The sequence below is a fragment of the Lissotriton helveticus genome, chromosome 3_1 (genome assembly GCF_964261635.1).
Source record: "Lissotriton helveticus chromosome 3_1, aLisHel1.1, whole genome shotgun sequence".
NCBI lineage: Eukaryota > Metazoa > Chordata > Amphibia > Caudata > Salamandridae > Lissotriton > Lissotriton helveticus.
This window is the reverse complement of record NC_136061.1, coordinates 507188187-507208104: the sequence shown is the minus strand read 5'-3', so window position 1 is coordinate 507208104 and position 19918 is coordinate 507188187. Positions and strand designations below refer to the sequence as shown.

Sequence of the window (19918 nt, the reverse complement as noted above, 5' to 3'; positions counted from 1 at the left end):
CATAGCTCAAGGCGCTAGACTTATTACAATTGTAAGTTATACACTGAAAGTAACTAAAAGATCTCTGTGACAAAAGCAGTAACCCACTGAGCTACACGCATTAAATACAGTTCTGTGATCTGTATGGTACACGTTCTTTGCAACAGGCATATTAACCTTCGGCGCTACAGTAGATGAGTCAAAACTTGCAATAGACAACACTCTGATCTCTCTCCAAAAGGAAGATAAACTACCAGAGACATCAATCTTGACTTTTATTGTTGCATGAAAACTGTTGGGTTTACAAGGAACTCTGCAATGATTTATGCGTTTTTGAGAGTGAGAAGTGAGTATTTGTGCTGGATAGTTCTGCTGGGTTTGTTACGGGTGGCCAGTTTTGCAGCCCCCAGTAACAAAACCAGTGTCACACTCCTCTAGCCTCCAGCACGATGCCCATTACGCCAGTCCTGTCTTGGTGCCTGGACCTATTTGTTTCACAGTCCCAAAAGTCCCATCCTGGATGGGGTACACAGGTGGCTCTGGTGCTCGGGTGGCACAGAACTAGACACGTCAGGCTGCTTTTATGTTATATTCTTAAAGAAGGTCAACAGTATTTTTAAGAAGAGCACATCCATGAACACAGACAGAGCATCAGTACACATTTTATTAAATAAAATAAGGAAAACAGCTGACAAGACATTAAATGTTTTCTTCAGTTTTTTTTAGGTCGAGCCTAACAGCAGCATGCATGTGAGTATTAGAGTATGTACTGGAAGCCCCGCCCACTCTCCGCCCATATTTATCATTGGCTTTGTGTCATTGTCTTTCATTAACGCTGGCTTCTGATTCACAAATAGGCTTGTTAGTCCCTCCTTGGTACCGCCTAGTCTGCATTTGTTACCGCCCTTAAGGACTGGACCTTTTCCTTAGCTTGTTACATGGTCTGCGTTATAAGTGGGTGAGCACTATTTTGTGTTTGCAGCGCGCCCACAATGGCGGGTACTTTTCTTACAGAGCGCCATGCCACTCTAACTTGCATGCTGAGCGCGGTGCCCGCTTCATGGACCCCGCGCGCTGAAAAGGGCGAAAAGAGATAAAAATATCACAACAAGCAGGTTATGAAGATTTGAAGTCACGGATTAGGGCAGAAGAAAGAGCCGCCCCTGCTGCCGGGCAATGAAATCCAAGAGAGTGAAGAGTAGAACGCGAAACGCCAGCCAGAGGAGCTGGTTGGTTGTCCTGACAGGACCTGAAGCCACGAGGACCGGGCACGAGTTCCGCTATGGCTTTGTAATAGAATTGCTGATACACCCCGCGTTTCTCAGTACACTAGCGGGATATTGCAAGAACTGGGTGAGGGATTACAGTGCCTTCCTGGTCCGAATATAGCCAGCCAATAATTCATTTATGTATATATCAAACAGCATTTTCTTCTGAGCCCTTATATAGAAAACATAGTGGCAGTAAAATGGAAGAAGGCCCCAATGCGAAGTGTGAAATGTTAGTAAAATCGTACAAAGGTGGATGCTAACAGTCAAAAACACAGGTATAACAGCCGCTCAATATTAAGCCTTGTTCTTGTTTCTTTATATGGTGATTTGGGTAGTCCGGGATTTGCCTCATGAGAACAAAACTCTGAACATCAGAATAAATACAGGCTCTGGCTAATCTACTGTTCTCTCCTTGTTCATCGATTAGACACACTGCTAAATCCTGTGTCTCATAACTGGATAACTGCACCTCCATGGTCATCATGCATGATAAGTAAGCACTTCCCGAATGGGATCAAAACATGGATCACACTCTATCAGCCACACAGCCTGCAAGGCTTGCCTGCGGGCAAGCGCTGCAGCACCCCCTCTCTCTCCTTCCCTATCCCTCCTTCCCTCTGTCTCCCTCTCTCCCTCATTCCCTCTGTCTCCCTCTCTCCCTCATTCCCTCTGTCTCCCTCTCTCTCTCTCTTTCCCTCTCCCTCACTCTATTTCCCTCTCCCTCACTCTATTTCCCTCTCCCTCCCTCTCCCTCATTCCCTCTGTCTCCCTCTCTCTCCTTCCCTCCCCCTCACTCTGAGGTCTCCCTCTCTCTGAGGTCTCCCTCTCTCTCCTTCCCTCGCTTGCTCTCCCTCGCTCTGTCACCCTCGCTTGCTCTCCCTCGCTCTCCCTTGCTTGCTCTCCCTCCCTCCCTCACTTGCTCGCCCTCGCTCCCTCGCTCTCCCTCCCTCCCTCTCCCTCCCTCCCTCCCCCTCCCTCCCTCCCTCTCCCTCCCTCGCTCTCCCTCCCTCCCTCGCTCTCCCTCCCTCCCTCTCCCTCCATCGCTCTCCCTCCATCGCTCCCCCTCCCTTCATCGCTCTCCCTCCCTCCATCGCTCTCCCTCCCTCCATCGCTCTCCCTCCCTCGCCCTCCCTCGCTCTCCCTCCCTCCATCGCTCTCCCTCCATCGCTCTCCCTCCCTCGCTCTCCCTCTCTCGCTCTCCCTCCCTCCCTCTCCTCCCTCCCTCTCTTCATTGCTCTCCCTCCCTCCATCGCTCTCCCTCCATCGCTCTCCCTCCCTCGCTCTCCCTCCCTCGCTCTCCCTCCATCCCTCTCCCTCCATCCCTCTCCCTCCCTCCCTCTCCCTCCATCCATCGCTCTCCCTCCCTCCCTCGCTCTCCCTCCCTCGCTCTCCCTCCCTCGCTATCCCTCCATCCCTCTCCCTCCCTCCCTTTCCCTCCCTCCCTCTCCCTCCATCCATCGCTCTCCCTCCCCCTCCATCCATCGCTCTCCCTCCCTCCATTGCTCTCCCTCCCTCGCTCTCCCTCGCTCTCCCTCCCTCCATAGCTCTCCCTCCCTCCATCGCTCTCCCTCCATCGCTCTCCCTCCCTCGCTCTCCCTCCCTCCCATTCCCTCCCTCGCTCTCCCTCCCTCCCATTCCCTCCCTCGCTCTCCCTCCCTCCCTTCATCGCTCTCCCTCCCTTCATCGCTCTCCCTCCCTCCATCGCTCTCCCTCCATCGCTCTCCCTCCCTAACTCTCCCTCCCTCACTCTCTTCATTGCTCTCCCTCCCTCCCTCGCTCTCCCTCCCTCGCTCTCCCTCCCTTGCTCTCCCTCCCTCACTCTCCCTCCCTCTCCCTCCCTCCCTCTCCCTCCCTCCCTCTCCTTCCATCCCTCGCTCTCCCTCCCTCGCTCTCCCTCCATCCCTCTCCCTCCCTCCCTTTCCCTCCCTCCCTCTCCCTCCATCCATCGTTCTCCCTCCCCCTCCATCCATCGCTCTCCCTCCCTCCATTGCTCTCCCTCCCTCGCTCTCCCTCCCTCGCTCTCCCTCCCTCGCTCTTCCTCCCTCCCATTCCCTCCCTCGCTCTACCTCCCTCCCTTCATTGCTCTCCCTCCCTTCATCGCTCTCCCTCCCTCCCTCGCTCTCCCTCCCTCGCTCTCCCTCCCTCTCCCTCCATCCCTCTCCCTCCCTCGCTCTCCCTCCATCCCTCTCCCTCCCTCCCTTGCTCTCCCTCCCTTGCTCTCCCTCCCTCGCTCTCCCTCTCTCCCTCGCTCTCCCTCGCTCTCCCTCCCTCACACTCCCTCCCTCGCTCCCTCTCTCTCGCTCTCCCTTGCTCCCTCCCCCTCCCTCGCTCGCTCTCCCTCCCTCCCTCCTTCCCTCGCTCCCTCTCTCTCGCTCTCCCTTGCTCCCTCGCTTGCTCTCCCTCCCTCCCCCTCCCTCCCTCGCTCACTCTCCCTCCCACCCTCGCTCTCCCTCACTCCCTCCCTTGCTCTCCCTCACTCCCTCCCTGGCTCTCCCTCCCTTGCTCTCCCTCCCTCGCTCTCCCTCGCATGCTGTCCCTCTCTCCCTCGCTCTCCCTCCCTCCCTCGCTCTCCCTCACTCCTTCGCTCTCCCTCACTCCCTCTCTCTCCCTCCCTCGCTCCCTCACTCTCCCTCGCTTGCTCTCCCTCCCTCGCTCTTCCTCCCTCCCTCTCCCTCCATCCATCGCTCTCCCTCCCCCTCCATCCATCGCTCTCCCTCCCTCCATTGCTCTCCCTCCCTCGCTCTCCCTCGCTTTCCCTCCCTCCATAGCTCTCCCTCCCTCCATCGCTCTCCCTCCATCGCTCTCCCTCCCTCGCTCTCCCTCCCTCCCATTCCCTCCCTCGCTCTCCCTCCCTCCCATTCCCTCCCTCGCTCTCCCTCCCTCCCTTCATCGCTCTCCCTCCCTTCATCGCTCTCCCTCCCTCCATCGCTCTCCCTCCATCGCTCTCCCTCCATCGCTCTCCCTCCCTCACTCTCCCTCCCTCACTCTCTTCATTGCTCTCCCTCCCTCCATCGCTCTCCCTCCCTCGCTCTCCCTCCCTCGCTCTCCCTCCCTCACTCTCCCTCCCCCTCCCTCCCTCTCCTTCCATCCCTCGCTCTCCCTCCCTCGCTTTCCCTCCATCCCTCTCCCTCCCTCCCTTTCCCTCCCTCCATCCATCGTTCTCCCTCCCCCTCCATCCATCGCTCTCCCTCCCTCCATTGCTCTCCCTCCCTCGCTCTCCCTCCCTCGCTCTCCCTCCCTCGCTCTTCCTCCCTCCCATTCCCTCCCTCGCTCTCCCTCCCTCCCTTCATCGCTCTCCCTCCCTTCATCGCTCTCCCTCCCTCCATCGCTCTCCCTCCCTCGCTCTCCCTCCCTCTCTCTCCCTCCCTCTCTCTCCCTCCCTCGCTCTCCCTCCATCCCTCTCCCTCCCTCCCTTGCTCTCCCTCCCTTGCTCTCCCTCCCTCGCTCTCCCTCTCTCCCTCGCTCTCCCTCGCTCTCCCTCCCTCACACTCCCTCCCTCGCTCCCTCTCTCTCGCTCTCCCTTGCTCCCTCCCCCTCCCTCGCTCGCTCTCCCTCCCTCCCTCCTTCCCTCGCTCCCTCTCTCTCGCTCTCCCTTGCTCCCTCGCTTGCTCTCCCTCCCTCCCCCTCCCTCCCTCGCTCACTCTCCCTCCCACCCTCGCTCTCCCTCACTCCCTCCCTTGCTCTCCCTCACTCCCTCCCTGGCTCTCCCTCCCTTGCTCTCCCTCCCTCGCTCTCCCTCGCATGCTGTCCCTCTCTCCCTCGCTCTCCCTCCCTCCCTCGCTCTCCCTCACTCCTTCGCTCTCCCTCACTCCCTCTCTCTCCCTCCCTCGCTCCCTCACTCTCCCTCGCTTGCTCTCCCTCCCTCGCTCTTCCTCGCTCCCTCTCCCTTGGACCCTACTTGCTCTTCCTCGCTCCCTCGCTCTCCCTCCCTCGCTCTCCCTCCCTTGCTCTCTCTCCCTCGCTTGCTCTCCCTCGCTTGCTCTCCCTCCCTCCCTCGCTCTCCCTCGTTAATTGGTTAAGCTTTCCAATATGTCTAACACTTTGCAAACCACATTGGGCGCTTTCTCTTACGATTCTCCCATCAGCTCGAGCTAGAAGCAAAATTGTTTTGGGTCACAGCTGTATATTATGCAAGTGCAGCATATTCATAATTATGAGAGAAATCACCACACCAGCACAATCACATACTTCTAGTAGCCAGCAAAAATGAACTGGATTGAGTAGTAATGTAGTTGACCTTGTCCCCACATAATCCATAACTTGTAGATTTTATCAAACAAACTTTAACAAGCATTTGCAATGCAATAGGTCTCGCATTCAGGAGATTTTGAGCTATTGGCATTGTACATGACAATGCATTTTATTTATGTTTACAAAAAAACTGCAATAAGGTATTGTCATTTACAATACCAATAGGTGAAAGTTTAGAAAATGCGAGACCTATTGCATTGTAAATGCTTGTTTTTTAAAGCGCCTACGTTTGGGCATAGTCTGCCAGGAATTCTACACTGGGGTGCTTTTCCTTTCTTTGTGGCGTCGTCAGTCTGTTTGAGGCCGAAAATAAAGGGCAGATGAGGTCAAGTGTGATGCCTAAAATGCATCCTGATGTGACTATTGTATAGGTCACAGTGGGGACAGGCAGGGGGCCTCCTTGCTAAATTAGGCGTAAATCACACTTTAGTGGCCACCAAAGGTTGCCGTTTTCGCGTGCTGTTTAATCCTACAGTGTTGTTTTCCAGGCCCCTGCCCCAGATACAGAGGAGAAAAGGGCGGAGGTCGTAGCAACTGCAGACGCCTTCCTTAATGTGCAAAACACAGGCAGGAAGATCACGCAATATTGTTTAAATTTGGACCATTGCCTGCCGTCCCGGGACGCATTTTTAAAATACAGAAGTAGGGGAACGGACTGTGTTAAATTTAAATAGTAAGGGCACGCCGTGCCCTTCCGTCCCCGCCCACTTCTACCACTGATTACATGTGTGCTCATTGGGCCCCTTGGGCCCTTGGACCCCGTGCAACTGCACCTGCTGCACTATTTGTAACTATCTGCTGCCTCATTTCATGACTCCCATCATACGCATATGGTGCGCGATTCACTCATCGAGGCTTTGTTCCGTCCTCGTGAGGCAGAATCGTCTCAAACCCTCACTCGGGGAAACCAGCACGTTTTCCTCAAGTAGACAGAAAGTCCAAGCGCCTCACACCTGCACAGTCAGTGAGGACAAACTTATTGTAGAGACAGACTTCAACCATCTAACCCTCAAACATGCAGCTGTGTGGCCCACCATCACACAGAGCCCAAACAGTTCACCCTCACAGGAATACCGAGCAACTCACCTTCACATAAGCTCACCCATGATACGTGACCCTCGAGCACCTCACCCTCACACATGGATCGTGAGCATCTAACACTAGGGTTAGGTGAATAACTTCCCAGAAATCCCCAGGGTCTCTCGAACGCATGATTCCAAAGCACCTCCCACTTACACGGGGACCCTTCGCATCTCACCACTGCACAGAGGGACCCAGACCATTTCACTCTCAATCAAGAGTGTGAACATCTCGCGCTCTGAGCTGAATCCGAAAACTCGATTCTTAATTCCCCACAGACACTCTCCACCGTGTTCTGCCGTCCTCTCTCGTGGCCCTTTATGCACACACTGCACACGCAGCACGGGCCCCACCATGATGCCCCCATGCTTCTCCAGCTGGCTGGGTTCTGAGATCAGAGATGGATATGCTGCCTGCAGTCAGAGAACAGCCCCGAGCGGATGTTGAGCTTCTAGAATCGAAGTGTGAAAACATCTGTTTTTTTTCAGCTGTGCTAATTTTCGGTGGGGCGAAGTAGTTATTAGGAGGGGGAGTAGAGGTTAGTGTGAAAAAATAATGGGAAGGCATTGTGCAAATGAATCTAAGAGTAAAGTACGAAGACATAATTAGCGCGCATTCGTGTTTCTGGTTTCACAGCATGTGATGCCTTCTGTCTGCATCTGAGGCCTGTGGCATGCGCCTCCTGAGGAGAAACTATAATTTCCCTCCCGGATACCAGTCCAAATAATTACCAACCCGCCACCGCCACCCACTGAGACTCCGAATGCCTACTAGGCTCGGACCGTCGGTCGGACGCAGACTGACTGACTCACTCACCTGACCCTGAGGGCTGGGCCTGGCCTGCAGCTCAGAGTTAGCGGGATGGGCAGAAGGCAGGGGCTGAGGGCAGCGCAAGGCTTGCCAGGTAGGGGCCGGGGGCAATTTAAATTATGGATAAAGGCCCAGCCGGTGATGGACTTTGGACAGTCCTGATCTGGTAAGAGCGTTACGTGGCTTTGTCTTCTTGTCTTGGTTACGCGGTGCGCGCCCCTGATGCCACACCTTACTCTAACGTGCATTTTAATTGCGTGTGAGGTGAGCTCATTGCGCATGTCATGACAAATGTAATTAGGGCATTGGTCACCAGCCCGGCCCCCGTCCCCCACCCTCTACAACACGCATATGCATCCCGGAAGGCAGAAAGTGAAAGTAAACAACAAGTGCGCGCCACGCGCACCAACCCTGTCCCGCCATTTATATAAAGAGAGCCTCAGCCTGCTCAGCGGCCCCAGCACCATTTCTGAAGAGCCTCAGGACCCCAGCCGGGGTCCACGCAGCATTTATAACTGCCTCAGGGGCCCCGGCCGGAGTCCCCGCACCATATATTTCTAAGAGTCTCAGGGGCCCCGGCCGGGGCCCGGCGTGCACCATTTCTGGTGGAAGAGGTGTGGCGCCGCGGCCAGGGCGACTGACGCTGGAATCTGGGGATCACGGTTCGATCCCCGGCTCCGGCGGCAGGTTAGCCCAGCACCATGTGACTCTGGGCAATAGCTTACTTAATCTTCCCGACGGCCCCCAGCGCCTAGAGACCCTAACGGGTGATTGTGCGCTTTACAAATGTGGATTATTATTATTATTATTATTATTATTATTTCTAGGAGTCTAAAGGGTCCCGGCTGGGGCCCGGTGTGCACCATTTCTTACGAGCCTCAGGGAGGGGCCCCGGCCGGGGCCCGCACACCATTTGTCAGAGCTTCAGGGGAGCCTCAGCCACACCATTCCTTAGAGCCTCACACAGGCCCGCCTACCATTTGTAACAATTTCAGAGGCCCCGGCCGGGGCTCCCGCACCATTTCTTAAGAGCCTCAGGGCCCCGGCCAGGGCCCAGGCACCATTTATAACTGCCTCTCGGGCCCCGGCTGGGGCCCCTGCACCATTTCTAAGAGTCTAAGGGCCCCCGGCTGGGGCCCGCGCACCATTTGTCAGAGCCTAAGAGGGACCCCCGCACCATTCCTTAAGAGCCTCACACGGGGCCCGGCGCCTCAGGGGCCCCGACCAGGGCTTGTGCAACAATTTATTAAGAGCCTGCCCTCAGTGAGAGGATCAGTGATTAGCTTGCGCGGCACCACCATCTAATTTATTAAAGAGACCAGGGCCGGGCATGCCATGCGCAGTGCGCACAGCGCACCATTACAATCAATGATGTAAGTCAAGTAAGGGCCGGGCGAGGGGCCCCCTGAAGCGCACCCCCCCCGCAATGCGGGGGCTGCGGGTGCCTGTGTTATGCCCCTGCTGGGAACTTTTAATTCCCGCCAAAAACTACTACGTCTCGGTACAGCGAACTCATATAAAAAAAACAAGAAAATATGTGTCTCTTGTTTCTGGGTGGTGGGATGAGGAATCGTATTTGTGAACACATTTGAGATTGTACATAATAAATTAAAGGACGAAGGTTTGAAGAGTGATTGTGTGACAGAAATTGAGCCCTGCCTTACTCCACAGTTATTCGATTTGACCTGTATGAGGATCTCGTACATAAAACATGGGTGATGGTATGCTTCCTTTATTTTATACTGGTACTCTGGGAGTGCTTATAGAATAGCAGAGGTGGCAAGTTATTTACAGTTAACATACAGGACCTGGGATTAGTGCTGACTTGCATTTCTTTACTGCATCAATCAAGAGTTCATCCTTCCATTGATTCATAGAGATGGGCAGGTACAAATGTCTCCCAGTAAGACCTATTTGTTTTCTCTTACATCTAATGTGTCATCCTAAACTTTTTACAGACACTAAAAAGGGGGCAGGAGTGAGTGGCATGAAGTGTAAAAAGATTGAGAGAGACCCCTTGACAACTAGGGGAATAGGGTACTTGTAAACAGTAAAAAAGCTTCCCTTGGCAAAGGTACTGAGAGATTAAGCCCAAATATTAGTAATGGACACAAAACTGATCAAACATAAACATAAACATTATTGTATACAAAATATTTGAATTTTATTAAAACAAAATATTTAAAACGTTTAAAAACAAGTGAGTGGCATGAAGTACAGTGTCTCAGCCTCTAACAAATACAACTCAGCCACCTCAAATACCCAACAAGCATAAACAAGTATACCTACTGTAATGCAAGGCACCTAAGAAAGGAGTATCCTGTATGTCTGTATGTCTGTCTGAGGTGGAAAAGAAGGGCGTTCTAGGTTTCGGCCGCTAGGAAGGAGAAGGAGTGGCCTCCTGATCTGGTCTTTCTTGTGGGGGGGCCACGGCGTAGGAGAGCTGGGCTGATCGTAGGGTCCGTTGGGGTGCATGGAATTTGAGTCGGCTGTTCAGCTTTCCTGGTCCGGTATCATGGAGGGCCTTGTGTGTGCGAGTGAGAATCTTGAAGGTGATTCTAGCCTCGATGAGGAGCCAGTGGAATGTGCGCAGGTGCTGGGAGATGTGGCAGTGTCTTGGCAGGTTGAAGACCAGTCTTGCGGCTGCGTTCTGGATGTTTTGTAGCTTGCGGTGAGGTTTTCGTTTATTCCGGCATACTGTACGTTGTCGTAGTGGAGTCTGCTTGGGACAAGGGCGTGAGTGACGGTCTTTCTGTGCTCGAGGGGGATCCATTTGAAGTTCTATGTAGGAGGCAGAGGGTGTGGAAGCAGGAGGATGCAACAGAGTTGATCTCGTGGTCCATTTAGTGCTCGTTGTCCAGGATGATTCCAAGATTGCGTGCGTGGTCCGTGGGGGTATGTGGGAATCACAGACGAGCATAACCAAGAGCAACCTTCACAGGAAAAACCCACATATCTAATTGTAAAGAAAGGGCAAATTAGACTTAAAATCAAAACTGAAAAAATCATATATCAGTAGCATTTGTATCCATAGACAGTGGAAATTGTTGGTCTAAGAATGTACATAGCTCTTCTGGTATTTAAAAGTACTGGGAAACACTGTCTTTTTAAATTAACATTGTAGAAGGATCAAAGAGGCCATATTCGAAACCAGAGGAGCGAAGTTGTGGTTGCAGCTCAGCAAACTCTTTATGAAGATAAACAGTTTTCTTACCAAAATCATGATGAATTTAGGTTTTATTTCCTTTTTCCATTAAAAACAGAATTTCTCTCGGCCTTCCTGATCATTACCAATCGGTTATAGGCCAGAACTTTAAATATCATTTGTCGTGGTTTACCTTGACGAGGGTTTCAGTGAGAAGGACATCTATGTACCTTGTCCACTTCAAACTTTTCAGGAAATTTTAAGTGTAACAGGTTAGACAACAATTTCTGCCTACAATCATTTTCTTCTGCATCTTCTGGCAAATTAACAGTAGATAAGTTGTATTGGTGATTATGGTTTTCTAAACAACTTACTAATTGGTGGAATTTTTGCTGCCATAGGTGTGAGGCTATCAATTTTGGCTTTATAATCTTACATTTTAATTGCATTTTATCAGAAACTTTAATAGAAAGACTAACCCTATCTTTGCGTATATTTTTATTTTCTGATGCAATAGAATCAGTATTTAAACAGACAGCCTGCTGCTACTCCAACAGAGTGGATAAAGAAGGTTCATTATAATCAACAATTTTAGATTTGACAGGTGGAGGAGAAATAGTATGTTTACATTTGCTATATCCTGTAAAAATATTATTCTTCCATATTGTTGAAAAACTATAATCAAATATACGAAAATTAGTTCTCACCAGAAATAGCACTGAAGCAGCAGAAATAAATGGTTCGAGGCATGTGGGCTGCTAAATTCATATCTATTGCATAGATCGCCGCCTAGTGTTGGGTCCGGATGATTGCACATTGTTGTCCTGGAAGAGTCTTCGAAGTATCACGAGATAGGTGGCTCCTCCCCTGGACTACAGTGCGCATGGGCATCGACTCCATCCCCAGATTGTTTTTTTCCGCCATTGGGTTCGGTGTGGTTTCGACGTCTCCGTGTCGGAACCGAAAAACTTTGTTCTTAAGGCCAAAAGGCCTTCGTTACCTGCGTCGGTATTTTTTGCGTGCGGTCTCGAGCATCCTCCGACTCTCTGAGACGGACTTCTGCGGAGTTGAGTAATTCTTCAGACATCGAGGCCCTCTCGTCGCAGCAAGACCCCGACGAACTTAACATGGAGCGGAGCCCGTTCAAGTTCTGCCCCGTCTGTGGATCCAAATATCCACATATCGACGTGCATCCGGTCTGTAATAAATGCCTCTCGCCGGACCACAACGAGGAAAACTGCATGGCCTGTTCAAAATTCAGGTCAAAGAAGACGCTCAAGCATCGGTGCGCGGCGCGCCTCGAGGCCCAGCGAGCGGCCCCGGCACCCGACGACTTATTCGACGACCCCGCAGAAGAAGGCGGTAGCCATCATCTTCAGATTTCTCCACCGTCGACGGAGGTCGAGGCAGAGCCCGAAGAACAAGTCGAAGGACAGGCCCTGGACCTTAAATACGTCGAGGAGGTAGGGGACGACGAAGAAGTTTATGGGGCCGCGGAAGATAGCTCAGAGGAAGAGCTATGCCCCGAAAGCTACATGACTCAGGCTCAGGTCACGGGATCGCCACTCGGCCTTACCCACGACCCGGCACCGCTATCCCCGGCCCCGCCTTCTGGCCCGGCCACGGACACTCAAGCGGAGACGCAATTACACGTATCAAAACCGAAACCGAAACCTTCGGATTCGACGGCACCAAAGATGGCCGACGTCCCATCAAAAACGAAACCGAAACCATCGGATTCGACAAAACCTAAAATGGCCGACGTCCCACAAAAAATAGCAAAGCCTGCTCCTTCATCGACTCCGTCGCCCTCCGGCCCACAGAAGTCGAAGAAGGCTATCGAGTCGACAGCGCCGCAAAAGGTGCCCAAGGAACCATCCTCTACGAAGGCCGTCCATCCAGTGTCAAGCACAGTTGCTCCGGCGCGGACCTCGAAGACTGTTGACACGCCTTCGGCCGCCACTGCGGCGCCTACCAGTAAGCGCACAGTCGAGTCAAAGTCAACTAAAAGCCATGACCCGAAGACGGGAGGCACTACGCATCGGCACAAAGATGCCGGATCTGCAGCAACGGCGTCGGCACCTAAGGCTACAACTGAGCTGCGACCCGTTAGAAACGAAGATTCGTCAAAGGAAAACTCGTCGACACCGAGGGGCTCCGACGCTACCGAACATCGGCCGTCGGTTACTAAACCCTCTGCTTCCTTCACTGAGCAGGTCACCGACTCCCTCAAACGTATTCTGGAGAAGACTTTGTCGTCAACGGCTCCCACGCCGTCGCCTCCCACGCCGTCGGCTCCGAAATCAGTGGACACACCTCCGAAGACCTCGTCTAAGCTTCTCTACTCTCTGCCACCTAAGGTGGCACCGAAGGCTTTTGCACCCAGATCGGTGCCAAAAATCGCTGACACGTCAGAAACTTCAACGCTCAAAAGCTTGGATCGACATCAAGCCTCTGAAGACCAATCAGAGCGTTACATCGATGCCCAAACGGGGAAATTGACCCTCTACAAAAGGAAAATCACTTCCCAACCACTGGAATCCTATGTCATTCCACTGAAAAAGAAAAGGCCGGCACAGGACATTCCTGCCCTTGTTGAACCTGTTCTGCCACCACCCAGAAGGAGTCCATCACCTTCCCCCACCCAATCAGGTGGAGAGGATGATGACCAAGATGACCAGTACAATTTCCCAGTTGACAATGACCCTGATGTTCAACTGGACTCATATGGCGATACTGGGGACCAAGGTGGACATCAGGTGGTGCACGATCCACAGGGGTTTGGGGCACGTACATCACCAACAGAGGATTCAGCAGCATTTAATGCTTTGACAGAGCGGGCAGCAGCAAATCATGATGTGGACATGCATGCTGACCCGGTAGAGGAAGATTTTTTGTTTGACACTTTCTCTGTCTCAGACAGAACAGTTAAAATACTTCCTATGCTCAAAGGTGTCCTTAAACATGCACTGGAAATCTTTAAGGAACCTACCAGGGCGAGAGTGGTAAACCCACGCATCGAGAAGAAATACAGGTCTGCACCTGGAGACCCTGCATATATTCGGGGACAGTTGCCTCTGGATTCGTTGGTGGTCGCCAATGCCCGCAAGAGGGCGAACTCCCAAACAACGGGTGAAGCTCCTCCCGCAGACAAGGAGTCGAAAGGGCTTGAGGCATCCGGCAAAAGGATGGCTGCGCAGGCTGCCAATATCTGGCGTATAGCAAACACACAGGCACTATTGGCACAATACGATAGGGCGCATTACGACACCCTAGAACAGCTCCTTCAACACCTACCTGATGAGTTTAAGGAAGGGGCCGAAATGCTCATACAAGAGGGAAAGCTCATCTCAAACGCAGCAATAAAGTGTGCACTTGATGTGGCTGACACAGCGGCTAGGGGAATTAACACAAGCGTCATGTTAAGGCGACAAGCTTGGCTTCGCATATCTGGATTTAAACCCGATATTCAAACTACAATACTCAACCAGCCTGTCAATCCAGACAGACTGTTTGGTCCAGATGTTGACACCACCCTGGAAAAGATTAAAAAGGACAATGAGACTGCTAAGTCCATGGGGGCGCTTCAGTCTCAACAATTCAGGGGAAGCACTTTTCGTCGCTCAGGAGCACGTGGTGTTACCAGAGGACAATTGGGTCAACAAACACACTTCGCAAAAAGTGGTGCACAATCCTCGTACCCCAAGCAGGGTAGAGGGGGTTACAGAGGTAACAGTGCCAAAGGCAGGGGCAGAGGGAACAACAACTCCCGTTCCTCTGCCGCCAACAAACAGTGACTCTCTGTCACTGCCCCCCGACCATCCAACACCTGTCGGGGGGAGACTCCAGCAGTTCCTGCCAGTCTGGACGTCCATCACCACGGACAGGTGGGTGAGAAAACTTATCCAGTACGGTTATTGTTTGGAGTTAACATCCACTCCTCCCAACATTCCCCCAAGACACCGTCCTATGTCGGCAGAGCACTTGCACTTATTGCAGCAGGAAGTTGTGGTGATGCTGCAAAAAGGCGCAATCGAGCTCGTACCAGTGGAGGAGGAAGGGACAGGAGTCTATTCCCTGTACTTCCTCATCCCAAAAAAGGACGGATCACTCAGACCCATTCTGGATCTACGCCCTCTCAACCTGTATATACTGTCAGAACACTTTCACATGCTGACACTGCAACAAATTCTTCCCCTGCTCAACCAAGGGGACTTCCTAGCAACCTTGGACCTCAAGGATGCTTATTTCCACATCCCACTCCACCCATCCCACAGAAAATACCTCAGGTTCACCATTCAAAACAGGCACTATCAGTTCAAAGCCCTACCCTTCGGGGTGACTACTGCCCCCAGAGTGTTTACAAAGTGTCTGGCGACAGTGGCGGCGCACCTCAGAAGGCAGAACATACATGTCTACCCGTACCTAGATGACTGGCTTGTTCAAGCAAAGTCGGAACAACAGTGCGCCGCGGACATGTCCCACACTATTCACCTCCTTCACAGTCTGGGGTTCTCGCTAAACTACCCAAAGTCGCACCTTCAACCAGCCCATGTGCGGCTGTTTCTGGGCGCGACACTAAACACCCTGACTGCTATGGCTCAGCCAAACCCAGTCAGGATCGACAACATTCAATCGCTGATCCAGAGGTTCAGACCGCAACACTCCCTACCAGCGAGAGTGTTCATGCAGTTGATAGGCATGATGGCCTCCTGCATCTTCATAGTCCCGCACGCGAGGTTGCACATGCGTCCGCTCCAGGAATGCTTGGCAAATCAGTGGACACAGGCTCGGGACAACTAAAAGACCTAGTGTTGGTGACCGGTCGGGCATACAACTCTCTGCATTGGTGGAATCCACACAACCTTTGCAAGGGACAACCGTTCCAAGAGCCAGTGCCACAGATTATCCTAACGACGGACGCATCTCTCCAAGGGTGGGGAGCCCATGTGCTCCACTACACTGTGCAGGGACTGTGGTCCACCCAGCAACAGAAGTTACACATCAACTACCTAGAATTGCTGGCAATCTTCATGGCGCTAAAGTCCTTCAAAGTACATCTGTGCAACAATGTCGTGTTGATCCGGACGGACAACATGACAGCCATGTACTACATCCAAAAACAGGGAGGCACTCACTCGCCACAGCTGTCTCATCTGGCTCAGAGCATGTGGAAGTGGGCCATTCAGAGGAACATTTTCCTCATGGCAGAACACCTCCCGGGCAAGGACAATCAGATGGCGGATCTGCTCAGCAGATACAGCCATCAAATGCACGAGTGGGAGATACATCCATCAGTACTCCACCCGTACTTCCAGCAGTGGGGTCATCCAGAGATAGACCTGTTTGCCACAAGGGAAAACGCAAAATGCCAAAGCTTTGCCGCCAGGTTCCCTCACCCGGAATCACAAGGGAATGCGATATGGATGAACTGGTCAGGCAAATTTGCGTACGCTTTTCCCCCAGCGCCTCTCATTCCGGTTGCTCCAACATGGGCACGCCAACCATGGTACACCACGTTTCTAGAACTTTCCGTGGTACCGCATCAAAGGCTGCATCTCACATCCAGGCTCTTGACGCAGAACCATGGAGACATTCAGCATCCAGATCCGCAACAACTCAATCCGGTGATCTGGCTCCTGAGGTCTTAGAATTTGGCTACCTCAACCTGCCTCCGGAATGTATGGACATCATCCGGGAGGCAATAAGCCCACTACCAGAGCTTGCTATGCAGCAAAGTGGAAGCGGTTTGTCATTTACTGTACAGACCACAATATCAACCCGCTAGATGCATCCATTCCTAACATCATCTGCTATTTGTTACATTTTTACAAATGCAATCTAGCGTACGCTTCCATTCGGATACACTTATCCGCCATAGCGGCTTATCTCCAGAATAGGCAGCATCTCTCTCTTTTCAGGGTGCCTGCCATTAAAGCCTTCCTGGAGGGACTAAAGCGAGTCATTCCTCCAAGAACACCACCAGCTCCAGTGTGGAACCTCAATGTGGTCCTCACTAGGCTGATGGGTCCACCTTTCGAGCCACTACACTCCTGCGAAATTCAATTTCTAACATGGAAAGTGGCTTTTCTCATTGCTATTACATCGCTCAGACGTGTTAGTGAGCTGCAAGCGCTCACAATCCAAGAGCCATTCATCCAAATACATTCCAACAGGGTAGTGCTCCGCACTAACCCCAAATTCCTTCCTAAGGTAGTGTCACAGTTTCATATCAACCAAACTATTGACCTACCCGCATTCTTCCAAAACCCACAAACAGTAGCAGAAAGAATGCTTCATACATTGGACGTTAGGAGGGCGTTGATGTACTACATTGACAGAACGCAACACTTTAGGAAAACACAACAACTTTTTGTTGCCTTCTCAGCGCAGCACAAAGGCAACCCCATTTCAAAACCAGGAATAGCCAGATGGATTGTTAAGTGCATTCAAATCTGTTATCAAAAGGCTAAGCGTACTTTAACAATACCCCCAAAGGCGCACCCCACACGCAAGTTGGGGCCTCCATGGCTTTCCTGGGGAACATTCCTTTGGAAGACATTTGTAGAGCAGCCACATGGGCTACACCACACACATTTACCAAACATTACTGTGTTGATGTGCATTCCAAACAGCAAGCAGCTGTAGGACAGGCTGTTCTCAAGACACTTTTTCAAGCTTCTGCAGCTGGCACGGGCAACCGCCCTTAATGGAGGGACTGCTATGTATTCTATGCAATAGATATGAATTTAGCAGCCCACATGCCTCGAACTGAATATGCTACTTACCAGTATGCATCTGTTCTTGGCATGTAGGGCTGCTAACATTCATATCGCCCGCCCTCCTCCCCGGTGCCCGTAGCGGCTGCAGATACTCTCTTGCATTCATCATTAGCATGGACATCCTTTACACTATTTCACTCCATCTCTGCCACAATGGCTAAAAACAATCTGGGGATGGAGTCGATGCCCATGCGCACTGTAGTCCAGGGGAGGAGCCACCTACCTCGTGATACTTCGAAGACTCTTCCAGGACAACAATGTGCAATCATCCGGACCCAACACTAGGCGGCGATCTATGCAATAGATATGAATGTTAGCAGCCCTACATGCCAAGAACAGATGCGTACTGGTAAGTAGCATATTCAATATTTACCATAGAAGCTAAATGTGCAGCAGCTAAAACTAACTGTAGGAGTGGCTTTAGGTCTCAGCCTTGCAGTTTCCTGCGGTAAACTCCGCCTTCCTGACAGGAAAGAACAGCAGAGCAGAAGCAGAGCAAGCAGTACGAGCAGCAGAAGGGAACAAAGCATAAGCCCTGCTCAAAAAGCTTCCACAAACCTACAGGGAAGCGCTGAGGCAAACAAACCAAGTTCTGGGCAAAAAGTGAGTGAAATCAATGCCCTAATCGTCAATTTTAATCATTGTTTTGTATGCAAAAATGGAGCGTCAGCGGGAGGCGGCCATCTTGCAGCTTGTGCGACTATCAAGGTTCATACTTTAACATTCATTCTGTCTGGCCATATTTCATTTGTCCAGTTTTCTGATTTTGGTACCCATACTTCAATTCTTAATTGTCCCGTCCAAGAAACGATCGTCCATCGAATGTTCTAATATTTCTGAACATTGGACTAATAATCCCCTAGCTAATAGATTGATGGTCAGTTTATTGTCAGTTATCCTTAACAGTATTTGAATACCATCAACATAATTAAATACAGTCACACCATAAACATTGATGAATTTTAAAATGAGCTTCAAAGAAATGGGATATAAGGCAGGTTAAAATGCTGAGCCATGCACATTGCTGCCTGTGAATTACAAAGTTAAGAGGAAAATAGTGGTAGGTCAGCAGCTTGTTTTTTGCTAGAATTGAAATCTGTGATCAAACTAGATATTTCACTTGATCATCTGGGTACGTGAGTTAAGCAGGATTAGGCTTGGGCATCAAATTCCATTCCGCTCGTGGAAATTGCGATAATTTGACATTTTTGCGTTCCGCCGAGAGTGCAAAAATGCCAAAATTTCCGCGATCCCCAGCGAACCGGAAATGCTGTAAAACTACTTTCTCACGCGATCGCCTTACCTTACCACGATCCCCGCGTTCGCCGACAAGTTTTCCCGATCCGGTCGCGTGCTCCACAAGATGTTGGATTGTTGGTAGCCATTTTACGCTATCTCGCGAGAGATCGCGCCCTCGATCACGTCATTCATCTCGCGATCATGCACCGCGAGAGTATGTGATCTCGAACACGTCATTCTCCACCGCGAGCGAGAGCGTGAGGACGCGAACACGTCATATTGAATGCGACAAGGAGCGAGAGAAGAGAACCGAATACGTCATTCTCCACCACGAGTGAGAGCGTGAGGACGCGAACACGTCATTTCCATCACGATCACGCAGAAAAATACAGCGAACGGGCTTGAAAAAAACTTCCACGTCTTCGCGATATTTCCGCGTGTTTGCGGAAATTTCCGACATTTTCGCGATAATTTATGAAAGTCAGTTTCGCAAATTCCTCCCACCCCTACCAATGATGGACGGTTTGGAATGCTTTATGCATAATAGTATAATCATCTTCCATATATCTTCTTTGATATAATCTATAATGGGCATCCAGATGATTCAAACAGTTGCTTTAATCTGAAGAATGGTTAATAGTTATCCATGAAATAATGAAGTTACAAGGATTTAGCAGTGTTCTGTAACCGCTTTTTTTTGGGGGTAAAGCATGTTTGATATTAGTGTGCAATTAACTGCATCAAATTAACTTTGTCTCTTAAATAGATGTAAGGGGGTTTTGCCATTCCAATGGGACTCCAAGAGTCGATTTCCTATTATGACAGGTCGCTACTGGAATAAGGTCCAGGCAAAGTGATTGAAACAGAATACAATATGTTTCTGGGAGTGTAGGAGAGCATGTGTGTCTATATAAGTATATTTTAACATGTGTCTATGTACAGGTGGATACACCAGGGATAGTCCTTTTATTTCCACGGAGCCCTGGGACCTTTTTTACTGTGGTATTTGTTGTATTATCACTGTGTCACTGTCATCAGTTTTGTATGGATTTTACTCAACCTCACCAGTGCCTTGGACGCCTTGTGCCATTCCGTACTCGTGGAGAGGTTGAGAAATGTTGAGATCAGAAAGACATGCATTCTGAGGCACACATAGAAAGAGGAAAATGCCTTTCTGTATTGTTTTTGTGCTGGAAGGGCTCCCTTCCTGTGCAAAACAATCCTGCATGCAACACAGGTGCCCTTACACTATCGTGCAAGAGGCCCATGTTGGTGTGAGGCTGCCAAACGGGCACCAGTGCAGAGGAAAAGGCAGAAATGCACAATATTTTCTTAAATATGGCACATTGCTGCCCCTTTCC

At 51.2% G+C, this 19918-nt stretch overlaps 1 protein-coding gene across 1 annotated transcript in view; it reads left to right on the top strand.

Annotated features, from left to right (window-relative positions):
• Window positions 1-19918, top strand: part of TMEFF2 (transmembrane protein with EGF like and two follistatin like domains 2) — a 937676-nt gene that overhangs the window by 882075 nt on the left and 35683 nt on the right. The window lies entirely within an intron of this gene.